A 13,471-nucleotide genomic window follows, 5' to 3' on the forward strand; every position below is an offset into this window, starting at 1 on the left:
GCCTGTTGAGTCACAAGTTGCAAGCCCAGGTGTGGTCAGTCAGTTGCCTGAATGCAAAAGTCTGCCAAAACGTCTCAAAAGACCAATCTTAGGTTCTACAATAGTGATGTTAATTACAGGGGCAACTGTGGAGGTTGCAAATCTTGTGACCTCAGAACAATGGCTGGTTACCATTTAATAACTCCATATTAGCAGAATTCAGGCCACTCTCATAATCCCAACCTCGTGGCCTTTCATTAGTTTTATGAAGGCAGTTTAGTTTTGGGAAGGGCTAGTATCACCCTTGCTTAAATAAACTAAACTCCTCCCAAGATTAACTTGGCCTATGACAGGAATGACCAAGGACAGCTTGGAGGTTACAAGCAAGATGAAGTAAACTATGTCAGATTTCTCTTACTGTCTTAATTTTGCAAAGGCAGTTTCTCTTTAAGCTGTTATGTTTTGGGAACATGTGTTATGTGGCAATAGATAACTCTTTATAGGAAGTATTCAGGGCATTTTCCCCAACAATATGAAAAGGCCCTTAGGAACGACATTTACTTTTCTGGGTAGATGGTTTCGTTTCTCTAGCTGTTGATATCTCTTAATATCTCTCTCCCTTTTTTTTTGTTTTGAGACAGGGTCTCGCTCTGTCACCTTGGCTGAAGTGCAGTGGTACAATCACGGCTCACCACGCCCTTGGCCTCCTGGGCTCAAACGAACCTCCTGCCTTAGCCTCCTGAGTAGCTGGGACTGCAAGCACATGCCACCTTGCCCAGCTAAGTTTTTAATTTTTTTTGTGGAGACAAGGTTTCGCCATCTTGCCCAGGCTGCTATCAAACTGCCTGTCTTGACCCTCTCAAAGTGCTGGGATCACAGGTGTGAGCCACTGCACCTGGCCCACAGACTTCCATAGGCTCTATTTTTTTTTTCCTTATACATGTATTTGTCTCTCTCTCTCTCCATATATATATATATTTATTTATTTCAATGGTTTGTGGTGTTTGATTACATGAATAAGTTTGTTTGTTTTGAGACAGAGTTTCGCTCTTGTTGCCCAGGCTGGAGTGCAATGGCGCGATCTCAGCTCACTGCTACCTCTGCCGCCTGGGTTCAAGTGGTTTTCCTGCCTCAGCCTCCTGAGTAGCTGGGATTACTGGCATACGCCACCATGCCTGGCTAATTTTTGTATTTTTGTAGAGGCAGGGTTTCTCCATGTTGATCAGGCTGGTCTCGAACTCCTGACCCTAGGTGATCTGCCCACCTTGGCCTCCCAAAGAGCTGGGATTACAGGCATGAGCCACCATGCCTGGCCTCAGGTTTTTTTTTTTTTTTTTTTGAGATGGAGTCTTGCTCTGTCGCCAGGCTAGAGTGCAGTGGCACGATCTTAGCTCACTGCAACCTCCGTTTCCTGGGTTCAAGCAATTCTGTCTTAGCCTCCCAAGTAGCTGGGATTACAGGTGCTCACCACCATGCCTGGCTAATTTTTGTATTTTTAGTAGAGATGGGGTTTCACCATATTGGTCAGGCTGGTCTTGAACTCCTGACCTCAGGTGATCCGCTTGCCTTGGCCTCCTAAAGTGCTGGGATTACAGGTGTGAGCCACCATGCCCGGCCAAATAAGTTCTTCAGTGGTGATTTCTGAGATTTTGGTGTACGCATCACCTGAGCAGCGTACACTGTACCCAATGTGTAGTCTTTTGTGCCTCAACCCCCTCCCACCTTTTCCCTGGAGACCCCAAAGTCCATTGTATCATTCGTATGATAGGCTCTATTTGCCATTGTCCCTCCACATCCGTTTTCAAGGATTTTGAGTACAGAAAATGATTATCACCTAAAAAGTGGTCTTTTATACAGCAAAAATTTCAGTAAATAATTCATAACATTTGTGGAATGGTTCTCCTCTGCCCCTTCTCCCCAGTTCTTAACATAAAAATCATTAGAGCCATTTCTTGGCATGGTAATGCAGATATTTTTCTTCAACAGAAAGGACAAACATCAGTTGCATGTATAACTAAAGGGCTAAAAATTGAGATGCTTAATTGTTTCCTTAGTTAGAAAAGCAGCATTCTTCCTCTGGATTTAGGGAAAGGAAGTACTGATGCTTTAAGTCTTTAGGTTCTTGGTTAATTACACTTTTTTTGTGTGTGTGTTTGCTGTAGCCCTCTTGCAATGAGATGGAAAAATTAGAAACATATGATTAAGGCCAGACATGGTGGCTCACACCTGTGATCCCAACACTTTGGGAGGCTGAGGCAGAAGGATCACTTGAGCCCAGAAGATTGAGACCAGTCTGGGCTACTGTATTAGTCCATTTTCATAATGCTATAAAGATACTACCCGAGGCTGGGTAATTTATAAAAAGGTTTAATTGACTCACAGTTCTGCAGGGCTGGGGAGGCCTCAGGAAACTTACAATCATGGTGGAAGGGGCAGCAAACATGTTCTTCACAGGTGGCAGGAGACAGAAAATTGAGGAGAGAAGGGGAAAGGGCCCCTTATAGAAACATCAGATCGTGTGAGAATTCACTATCACAAGAACAGCATGGGGAAACCGCCCCCATAATCCAATCACCTACCTTCCTCCACATATGGGGATTACAGGTCCCTCCCTCCACACACAGGGATTACAATTCAAGATGAGATTCGGGTGGGAACACAACCAAACCATATTAGCAACCAGGAGAGACCCCATCTCTACAATTTTTTTTTTTTAATTAGCCAGGCGTGGTTGCCTGTACCTGTAGTCTCAGCTACTCTGGAGACTGAGGTGGGAGGATCACTGGAGCCCCACAGGTTGAGGTTGCAGTGAGCCATGATCTCACCTCTGTGCTCCAGCCTGGGTGACAGAGTGAGATCATGTCTCAATCATCATCATCATCGTCTGGGGCAGCACATGCAGATACGGATGAGTAAATATTAAAGCTAAGGGATTACCTGGGCGTGGTAGCTCACATCTGTATTCCCAACACTTTGGGAGGCCGAGGCGGGCAGATCACCTGAGGTCAGGAGTTCGAGACCAGACTGGCCAACATGGTAAAACCCATCTCTACTAAAAACACAAAAATTAGCTGGGCGTGGTGGTGGGCACATGTAATCCCAGCTATTTGGGAGGCTGAGGCAGGAGAATCGGTTGAACTTGGGAGGTGGAGGTTGCAGTGAGCCGAGATCACACCATTGCACTCCAGCCTGGAAGACAAGAGTAAGACTCCATCTCAAAAGATCTAAGGGACAGGTACATGAGGATATTTTATACTTTTCTACTTCTGTATAATATTTAATGATTAAATGTTAAAAAGTATCAGCAGGCTGAAGATTAGAAAGGCTGACTTGTAAATTTGTCAAGTGCTCTATGAGAAAGCTCTGACTTTAAAAAGCTTTAGTTTTTGTTGTTGTTTTTTTTTTTTTTTTGAGACAGTGCCTGTCACCTGGGCTGAAGTGCAGTGGCACAATCACAGCTCACTGCAGCTTCAACCTCCCCAGGCTCAAGCCATCCTCCCACCTCAGCCTCCCGAGTAGCTGGGACTTTTACCTGATAGAGTTGTTAAGGTTCTTGGCGTGTTGAACAGAGAATTGAACAAAACGCACGAAGTAACAAAAGAACGAAACAAGGGAAGACAAAACAACAGAAGAACAGAGTAGGGAAAACAGACTTATTGAAGACAATTCACAGAGTGAGAGTGAGCTCGAACAAGCAGCTCAAGAGCCTCCTTAATTAGGATTTTAATCAAGCCCAAGGAACCTGGCAACACCCCACGGTGCCCTAGAGAGGCCTCCAATTGGCTACACCCCATGAAGGATTGGCCTGCAACCCAGCAGAGGCTGAAGTGCCTTGTTATGATGGGAGGGAGGATGTGGCCTATATGCTGCACCTGCCGCTCTCCTGCTTATAGGAGCTGGCTGCACCTGCTGTTCTTTTGCTTATGAGAACTGGCTGCACCTGCCGAACCCCCGTTATCCTAATTCTCTATTCTCCTGTCACAGGACCACAGGTGTGTGCCATCACGCCTGGCTATTTATTTATTTATTTATTTTCAGATAGCGTCTCACCCTGTGGCCCAGGCTGTAGTGCAATGGCACAATCTTGGCTCACTGCACCCTCCGCCTCCTGGGTTCAAGTGATTCTCCTGCCTCAGCCTCCACAACCTAGTTGATTTCTCTCATGTAAAAGCTTACAGGAGCTGGGCGGTGACTCACGCCTGTAATCCCAGCACTTTGGGAGGCCGAGGTGGACAGATCACTCGAGGTCGGGAGTTCGAGACCAGGCTGGTTAACATGGCGAAACCCCATCTCTGCTTAAAAAAAAAAAAAAAAAACCACGAACACAAACAGCCGGGCATGGTGGCTTGCGCCTGTAATCCCAGCTACTTGGGAGGTGGAGATACCAGAATCGCTTGAACTTGGGAGATGGAGGTTGCAGTGAGCTGACATCGTGCCACTGCACTCCAGCCTGGGTGACAAAGTGAGACTGCATCTCAAAACAAACAAACAAAAAATAAAAATCTGATAAGGACATTGTCTCCGTTCATGGCTTTCATCTTCAAGGTCACCTGGTATTCAAAACTGGATGCTAGGATTCCAGCTATCCTGTCCACACTCCAAGCAGAGAAGAGGAGGCCTCTTTAGAGAGCTCTGGGAGCTTCCACTCACATCTTGTTGCCAAGCTTAGTCCTGTGGCCAGCTGTCATCTTTGAAGGGGGCATATTGCTATTCCTTGCAAAATAGGCCTTGTACCTTGATCTTAGTTAACTGGCCTCAGTTCAGACCTTGTTTCCAACACGATAAAACCCGATGGCCCAGGAGAGGTGGAGGAGGCTGAGACCAGGAGGAGAAGGGCCTTGGGACTATGCTCCCAATGACGTTACCGGCAACCCCAGTGCCCCCGCGAGGTGCGGCCCTCAGGAGTGACCCCACACTGGTGCAGGCTGCACCACCCAGGACCCTCCACTGCTGCTGATCTGCCTCCCATGCCTGGATAATTTTTATTTTATTTATTTTTCATTTTTTATCTTTAGCTTTTTTTTTTCATTACAAAACCTCAAAGTACCAATGCCCGACTAATTTTTAAATATTTTTGTAGAGACAGGGTCTCACTATGTTGCCCAGGCTGGAATACAGTGGCCCGATCTCAGCTCATTGGAGCCTCGACCTCCTGGGCTCAATTGATCCTCCTGCTTCAGCCTCCTGAGTAGCTGAGGACTGACCACAGGTGCGTGCTACCATGCCCAGCTAATTATTTTTTATTTTTGTAGAGATTGGGTCTCACTATGTTGCCCAGGCTGGTCTCTAACTCCTGGACTCAGGTGATCCTACCGCCTCGGCCTCCAAAAGTGCTGAGATAACAGGCGTGAGATACCACACTTGGTCCTACATGGTCTTATTTAGAGAATTTGCCCTCATTTTATTACTCTTCATCTCTGTATTTCACTTTGTAAACACTCTTCCTCACTATCATGGATTGATATGGGAGCTCTGCTCATTTGAGCTTAATGATACAGTAGCTATTATCAAAAGACAATATAAAATCATTCTAGGTTGTTCTACTGTGACAGTGACACTAAGGGGTTTTGTTGTTGTGGGGATAAAAGAAAATAAAGTGACATTTTTCTGAAGGAAATATTTAAATTAAAAAGTGTGAAATTTCCCTTTAAAGGGAGGGAAAAAGCTTTAGTCAGGTAATTGCTCTGCTAGCTGAAATTGAGATTCTAAAAATAACAAGCTCTAAATCATATGGCTTATTTAGACTTCCACTTAGGACACAGAGATCTGTAAAGAATGCTGCTCTCACCCTAGCAACAAGAAACAGCTGGATCTAGCTGGGTGCATGGTGCCTGCACGCCTGTGGTCCCAGCTACTTGGGAGGCTGAGGTGGGGGGATCACTGAGCCTAGGAGTTCAAGACTAGCCTCGGCAATATACTGAGACCTTGTCTCAAGAAAAAAAAAGAAAAGGAAAAGAAACAGCTGGATGATACACAAAATCATAACATTTTTGAGCCCACAGTGAGCTGAGGCTGCAAAGCAATTATGTAAACTGAATTCCAAAAAGAGATAACCCTCTCCAAGGAGAGACGGGACACAGAAACTGTCTTCCCTTTGGCAAAACACGGGAGAAAAGGCAGCTGCTATACAAGCTAAGATTTTGATGTTTGTAAAGGTCACGCATGGGCTACTGCATCAGTTTGGAAACAGACGGGCTATTTAATTTGTGGGCCTTAGTGCAAAATGAAAATGTGGGAACCCTTACTCAAAAGTGAAGAAGTTCAAGATGGCGATAGGCGACAGCAATGCAGTAAACCAAACATGAAGCCCTTCTAAGTGTGGGGCCCTGCACAGGTACCATGCCATGAAGCCAGTCCTGGCTGGGGGCTTCAGACACAAAGGGAGTGCCCATTCTCTAGAAAGTTCTTCCTCCTCACCCTTCACTAGGTGTTCAGGAGGACTGAGACAGGGCAGGAGACCAGAGAAAGCCAACCTCAGAGCAAACAATGAGTGACTGGCGGCTGTAGGGGAACAAGCGCAAAGCTCCACTGGCTTCCCCAGACCCTTCTCTCCTACCAAGCCAAGGTCTTAACCTGCTGGGGAAAGTACAGCAAGTACTATGGCCTGCCAGGAACTGGCAGATCTATTGTCTCTGGAGAAGGAACAGAGGCAGACAAAACAAAACAAAACCAAAACAAAACCCATCTGCTTCTCCCAGGACTCAGGCAAAGATTATTGCTGCTGGCAGAAGGTCGAGGCAAAAATTCTCTACCTTGGAGGGAAGGGTGGATACAGATATCAAACAGATGTCTAGTCTTGCTAGGAATGGGGCCGAAAACTCCCACCCTACGCCAACCATGGACACAAGGAGAAGTTTGGCGGCCACAGGTAGAAGGAGCAAGAATGCTCAGAAAAACCTCACCTTGAAAACCAAAGCACAGGCTGGGTGCGGTGGCTCATGCCTGTAATCACGGCACTTTGGGAGGTTGAGGCGGGTGGATCACCTGAGGTCAGGAGTTTGTGACCAGCCTGGCCAACACGGTGAAACCCAGTCTCTACTAAAAACACAAAAATTAGCTAGGCATGGTGGTGCGCACCTGTAATCCCAGCAACTCGGGAGGCTGAGGCAGGAGAATTGCTTGAACCCGGAGGTTTCATGCGGAGGCTGCAGTGAGCCGAGATTGTGCCACTGCACTCCAGCCTGGGTGACAGAGCAAGACTCCATCTCAAAAGAGAAAAACAAAAACAGCACAAAGAGCCAGCCCAAGATTGAGGCTGAATTGGGACAACAGAGAACTTCACCTGCTCCTACCATGAGCCCAGCACTGAGTGATACACAGCAGCAGTCTCCAACTGGGGAAGGGGTGAGGGCATGGAGAAGGACCTCCCTCGTATGCAGGCGTGAAAGGATTGCTGAATGGGGAGCAGGAGCGCCCGAGAAAAACCCAGCACCTAAGCACAAGGTGACAGCAGTCAAGCTTAAATTAGTGGAATTGCAGGCTAATGGGCTGTGATTCCATGGGTAATGACAGAATTCTATACCTAGTAAAATGATCTTTAAAAAAAAATTTTTTTTTTTTGAGTCAGAGTTGCCCAGGCTGGGGTGCAGTGGTGTGATCTCAGCTCATTGCAACCTCTGCCTCCTGGGTTCAAGTGATTCTTGTGCCTCAGCCTCCCAGTAGCTGGGTTTAGCAGGCCACCATGCCCGGCTAATTTTTTTAGTAGAGACAGGTTTTCACCATGTTGGCCCAGCTGGTCTTGAACTCCTGGCCTCAGGTGATCAGCCTGCCTCTGCCTCCCAAGATGTTTGGATTACAGGTATAAGCCACTGCGCTCGGCCTATACCTAGTAAAATGATCTTTCCCACATGAACATGAAAGAAATACTTTTAAAGACATACAAAAGCTGAAAAAATTCATCACCATCAAACTTGCACTCCAAAAAATGTTAGTCTTAAGGCAGAAGAAAAATTATACCAGATGGAAATACAAAACTACACAAAGCAATGAAGAACACTAGAAATAACACAGATTTATATGAGTAAATAAACTTTTTTCTTGTTACTAAATCCCTTTAAGTGATATTTTAGTGATGATAATATAATAGCAATGTTGCATGGGGCTTATAATACATATAAAACCAAAATTTATGACAATAGCACAGTTAGGGATATATATTACAAGATTCTGATACTATATGTGAAGTGGTGTAATGCCACTTGATGGCAGATGGAACAAAGTTAAAGATGTATACCACAAATCCTAAAGCAACCACTAAAGGAACAAAACAAAAAGGTATAGCTAATAAGCCACACAAAAGAGATACATAGAATAAAAAATATTCAATTAATCCAAAAGAATTCAGAAAAAGAGGAAATAAATGGGACAAATAGAAAACAAATAGCACGATGACAGACTTAAACCTAACAATACCAATAATCGTATTAAATATAAACAATCTAAATATCCCCAAATGAAAAGTAGAGAGTATTAGCCGGGTGCAGTGGCTCACACCTATAATCCCAGCACTTTGGGAGGTGGGCAGATCACTTGAGGTCAGGAGTTCAAGACCAGCCTGGCCAACATGGCGAAACCCCGTCTCTACAAAAAACAAAACAAAACAAAGAAACAAAAATTAGCCGGGCTTGGTAGTGCACAACTGTAATCCCAGCTACGCAGGAGGCTGAGGCATGACAGTCACTTGAGCCCGGGAGGCGGAGGTTGGTTACAGTGAGCCGAGATCGCCCCCACTGCACTCCAGCCCGGGTGACAAAGCATGTCTCAAAAACAACAACAACAAAAAGTAGAGAATATTAGATTAGAATTAAAACAACAACAAAAAATGCTGCCTACAAGAAACAGTGGTAAGGAATAAATACCTCCAAAACCCCTACCCACGAACATGAAATACTAGTTGTCCTAATCAAAGCAATATGAAACATATACAAAAAGTCAGAGATTAGAAAAGAAGAAAAAAGCACTGACTATGTGACTTTGTAATTTAAAAAAATCCAAAGTAATTGCTGATAAATACAGGTTGAGCATCCCTAATCCAAAAATCTGAAATACAATATGCTCCAAAATCCAAAACTTTTTGAGCAGGTACTTGATGCTCAAAGGAAATGTTCATTGGAGCATTTCGGATTTGTGGAATAGGGATGTTCAACCAGGTATCTATATGCAAATATTCTAAAATCAGAAAAAATCCTAAATCTGAAACACTTCTGGTCCCATGCATTTTGAATAAGGGATACTCAACTTATATAAGAACTAAGTGCATTTAGTATAGCTACTGAAGAAAATATTTTGGGCAGGTGTGGTGGCTCACGCCTGTAATCCCAGCACTTTGGGAGGCAGAGGTGGGTGGACCACCTTAGGTCAGGAATTCGAGACCAGCCCGACCAAGATGGTGAAACCCCATCTCTACTAAAAATACAAAAATTAGCTGGGCGTGGTGGTAGGTGCTTGTAATCCCGGCTACTCCAGAGGAGAATCGCTTGAACCTGGGAAGTGGGGGTTGCAGTGAGCAGAGATTGCGCCATTGCCCTCTAGCATGGGCAACAGTAAGACCCCGTCTCAAAAAAAAGAGGTTGCATTGAGCAGAGATCGCGCCATTGCACTCCAGTCTGGGCGACAGAGTGAGACTCCATCTCAAAAAAAAAAAAAAAGAAGATATTTTAAAAGATCACTTTTATTTCAATTTATCATCATTAAACAATCACAAAATAGAAAGGTATTACCCACGACAGCATTTTAAAATCAAATGTTGCCAGGTGCAGTGGCTCACGCCTGTAATCCCAGCACTTTGGGAGGCCGAGGCGGGCGGATCACGAGGTCAGGAGATCGAGACCATCCTGGCTAACACGGTGAAACCCCGTCTCTACTAAAAATACAACAACAACAAAAAAAATTAGCCGGGCGTGGTGGCGGGCACTTGTAGTCCCAGCTACTTGGGAGGCTGAGGCAGGAGAATGGCATGAACCCGGGAGGCGGAGCTTGCAGTGAGCTGAGGTCACGCCACTGCACTCCAGCCTGGGCGACAGAGCAAGACTCCGTCTCAAAAAAAAAAAAAAAAAATCAAATGTTACGGTTAGATGGCAAGACATTTATACCAAATATTATAATATATTGTTGAGAGAAATTGAGGACTTGATGAAAGAGGTATTTTATACCATCTCCATGGACTAGAAGGCTCAATAATGTAAAATGACCTATTCTTCCTAAACTGATAGAGGTTCAGTATAATCCCCAAATCCCAGCAGAATTTATTGTATCCCTATGTGTGTAAATATAACAAGCCGATTCTAAATTGTGTGTTTTTTTTTGGAGACAGAGTCTTGCTCTGTCGCCCAGGCTGGAGTGCAATGGCGCGATCTTGGCTCACTGCAACCTCCGCCTCCCGGGTTCAAGCTATTCTGTCTCAGCCTCCCAAGCAGCTGGGATTACAGGCATGTGCCACTATGCCCGGCCAATTTTTGTATTTTTAGTAGAGACAGGGTTTCACCATGTTGGCCGGGCTGGTCTCGAACTCCTGACCTCAGGTGATCCACCCGCCTCGGCCTCCAAAAGTGCTGGGATTACAGGCATGAACCACTGTGCCCAGCCCTAAATTGTTTATTGTGGTACTATATATATGACATAAAATTTAATCATTTAAAAATACACAATTCAGTGCCATTAAGTGTACTCATGTTGTGTGATCTTCACCACCATTCATTTCCAGAACTTTCTAATCATCTGAAACTCTACAGCCATTAAAGTAACTCCTCAATCCTTTCTCCTTCCAGCCCCTGGCAATCTCTATTCTACTTTTTGTGTCTATGAATTTGCCTATATTCTAGGTACCCTCATATAAGTGAAAACATACAATTGTGTTTTTGTGTCTTGCTCATTTCACTAAGCATGTTCTGAAGGTGCTCCATGTTGCAGCATGTGTCAGAATTTGATTCCTTTCCAATGGCTGAACAATATTCCATTGTATGGATATACCACATTTTTTTTTTTTTTTTTTTTGAGACAGAGTTTCACTTTTGTTACTCAGGCTGGAGTACAGTGATCTCCGCTCACTGCAACCTCCACCTCCTGGGTTCATGTGATTCTCCTATCTCAGCCTCCTGAGTAGCTGGGATTACAGGCGTTTGCCACACCTGGCTAATTTTTGTCTTTTTAGTAGAGATGGGGTTTCGCCATGTTGGCCAGGCTAGTCTCGAACTCCTGACCTCAAGTGATCCACCCACTGGTCTCCCAAAGTGCTGGAATTACAAGCGTGAGCCACCGCACCTGGCCCACACTTTGTTTATCCATTAATCTGTTGATGGAATTTGGCTTGTTTCCACCTTTTTTGGCTATGGAATGCTGCTATAAACTTTGGTACCTAGTGTATTCTTTATAAGACGTAAATGCGTGATTCAATTGGTTTAATATTAGTGACAGAATTAGACTATATTTGAGTCAGTTTGATAAATTTTCTAGTAATTTACTTCTGTAACTTCTTGTTTTCAAATGTACTGGCAAATGCTATTCATAGTATCCTCAACTTTTTTGTTGTTTTTGAGACAGGGTCTCACTCTCATCTCGGCTGGAGTGCAGTGGCAAGATCATGGCTCACTGCAGCCTTGACCTCCACAGGCTTAGGTGATTCTCCCCTCTTAACCTCCCGAGTAGCTGGGACTACAGGTATCTGCCATCACGCCTGGCTAATTTTTTGGTATTTTTTGAGGTGAGGTTTTGCCATGTTGCCCCAGGCTGGCCTTGAACTTTGGGACTCAAGTCATCCTCTTACCTCAGCCTCCCAAAGCGCTGGGATTACAAACATGACCCACTGTGCCCAGCCTATCCTCAATTTTTTATCACTTTTGTTACCTTTTATTTTGCAAATTCATGCTTTTATTTGTGCCTTCTGTATGTTTGTGGTTTTTTTGTAATATTTGTTTTATTAGTCTTTTCAAGTAAGTTTGTGGTTCTGTTGATCTTTTGATTTTTGCGCTTAATCTGTTAACTTTTACATAATAAACACCTAGCTAATTACTTTTCAGCTTTTGTTCTGTTACAAGCATTTAGTTATAAATTTTCCTCTAAAGACTGCTCTGGTGGTATTGCACAAGTCTTTTTTGAGGGTCTTGCTCTGTTGCCCATGCTGGAGTGCAGTGGCATGATCATAGATCATTGTAGCCTCAAATCCCTAGTAGCTGGGACCACAGGTGTGTGCCACCACACCCAACTAATTTTATTATTATTTTTTTTGAGACGGGGTCTTGCTATGTGGCCCATGCTGGTCTCAAACTCCTGGGGTCAAGTGATCCTCTTGCCTTGGCCTCCCAAAGTGCTGGGATTACAGGCAGAAGCCAGTGTGCCCAGCCCATCTCTTTCTTTTTAAAGACAGCTTCATTGAGGTATATTTTACAAATCATAAAATTTTCCCATTTCAAGGGTTCAATTTAAAGATTCTTGGTAAATTTACCAAATTGAGCAACCATGACAATAATTACTTTAATAACTAAAAATTGGAAATAGCCTAAATGTTTCAAGTGGACACATCAACTGATGAATGCATAGAGAGAAATGTGTTATATTCACACCATGGCAAGCTGCTTAGGAATAAAAGAATGAACTGTTAAATACGACATGGAGGAACTTCAGGACACGCTAGTGAAAAACCTGCACAAAAACAATTTATGTGATTCCACTGATATGAGCTGTCCAGAAGAAGTAAATCTGTAGACAGAAGTAGATTAGTGGTTGCCTGGGGCTGGTTGGTGGCAATGAAAATTAACACAGGTCAAGAGAGAGACTGAAATCATGAAAATATTCTAAAACTGATTTATTGTCAAGGCTGCAGTGAGTTGTGATTGGGCCATTGCACTCCAGCCTGGGGCAACCCAAAGTGAGACCCTGTCCCAAAAAAAAAAAAAAAAAAAAAAATATATATATATATATACACACACACACACATATACATATACATATATATGTATGTATATATTACATATGTTTTTGAAAGTTTCTTCCCAGTTATATTCTAGTTTTAGTATATAATCCATAGCTGTACTTAAAAATGTGACATTAATATAAATTACCTACTAAAATTTTTAGGAGAATGGCTTTTTTTTATGGTCTAAAAGTTATCAGCTATTTGAATTTCTTCTGAAAGTAAGTCCTGTAACAAAGAATATTACAATAAAATTTCCTCAACACAAATGTTTATTTCAAGTTTAGAGATTAAAAAATTTTTTTAAAAAAATATAGAGATGGAGTCTCACTGTGTTGCCCAGGCAGGTCTCAACCTCCTGAGCTCAAGCAATCCTCTTATCTCGGCCTCCCAAAGCAATGGGATTACAGGCATGAGCCACCATGCCCAGCCTATTTTTTATTTTTTAGAGATGACATCTTGCTATGTTGCCCAGGCTGCCCTCAAGCTCTTGGGTTCAAGCCATCCTCCACCTCAGCCTCCTGAGTAGCTGGGACTATAGCCATGTCCCACTGCCCTGCTTTGAAAGATTTTGTCGTTTCAAGA

The sequence above is a fragment of the Pan paniscus genome, chromosome 7, assembly GCF_029289425.2.
Source record: "Pan paniscus chromosome 7, NHGRI_mPanPan1-v2.0_pri, whole genome shotgun sequence".
NCBI lineage: Eukaryota > Metazoa > Chordata > Mammalia > Primates > Hominidae > Pan > Pan paniscus.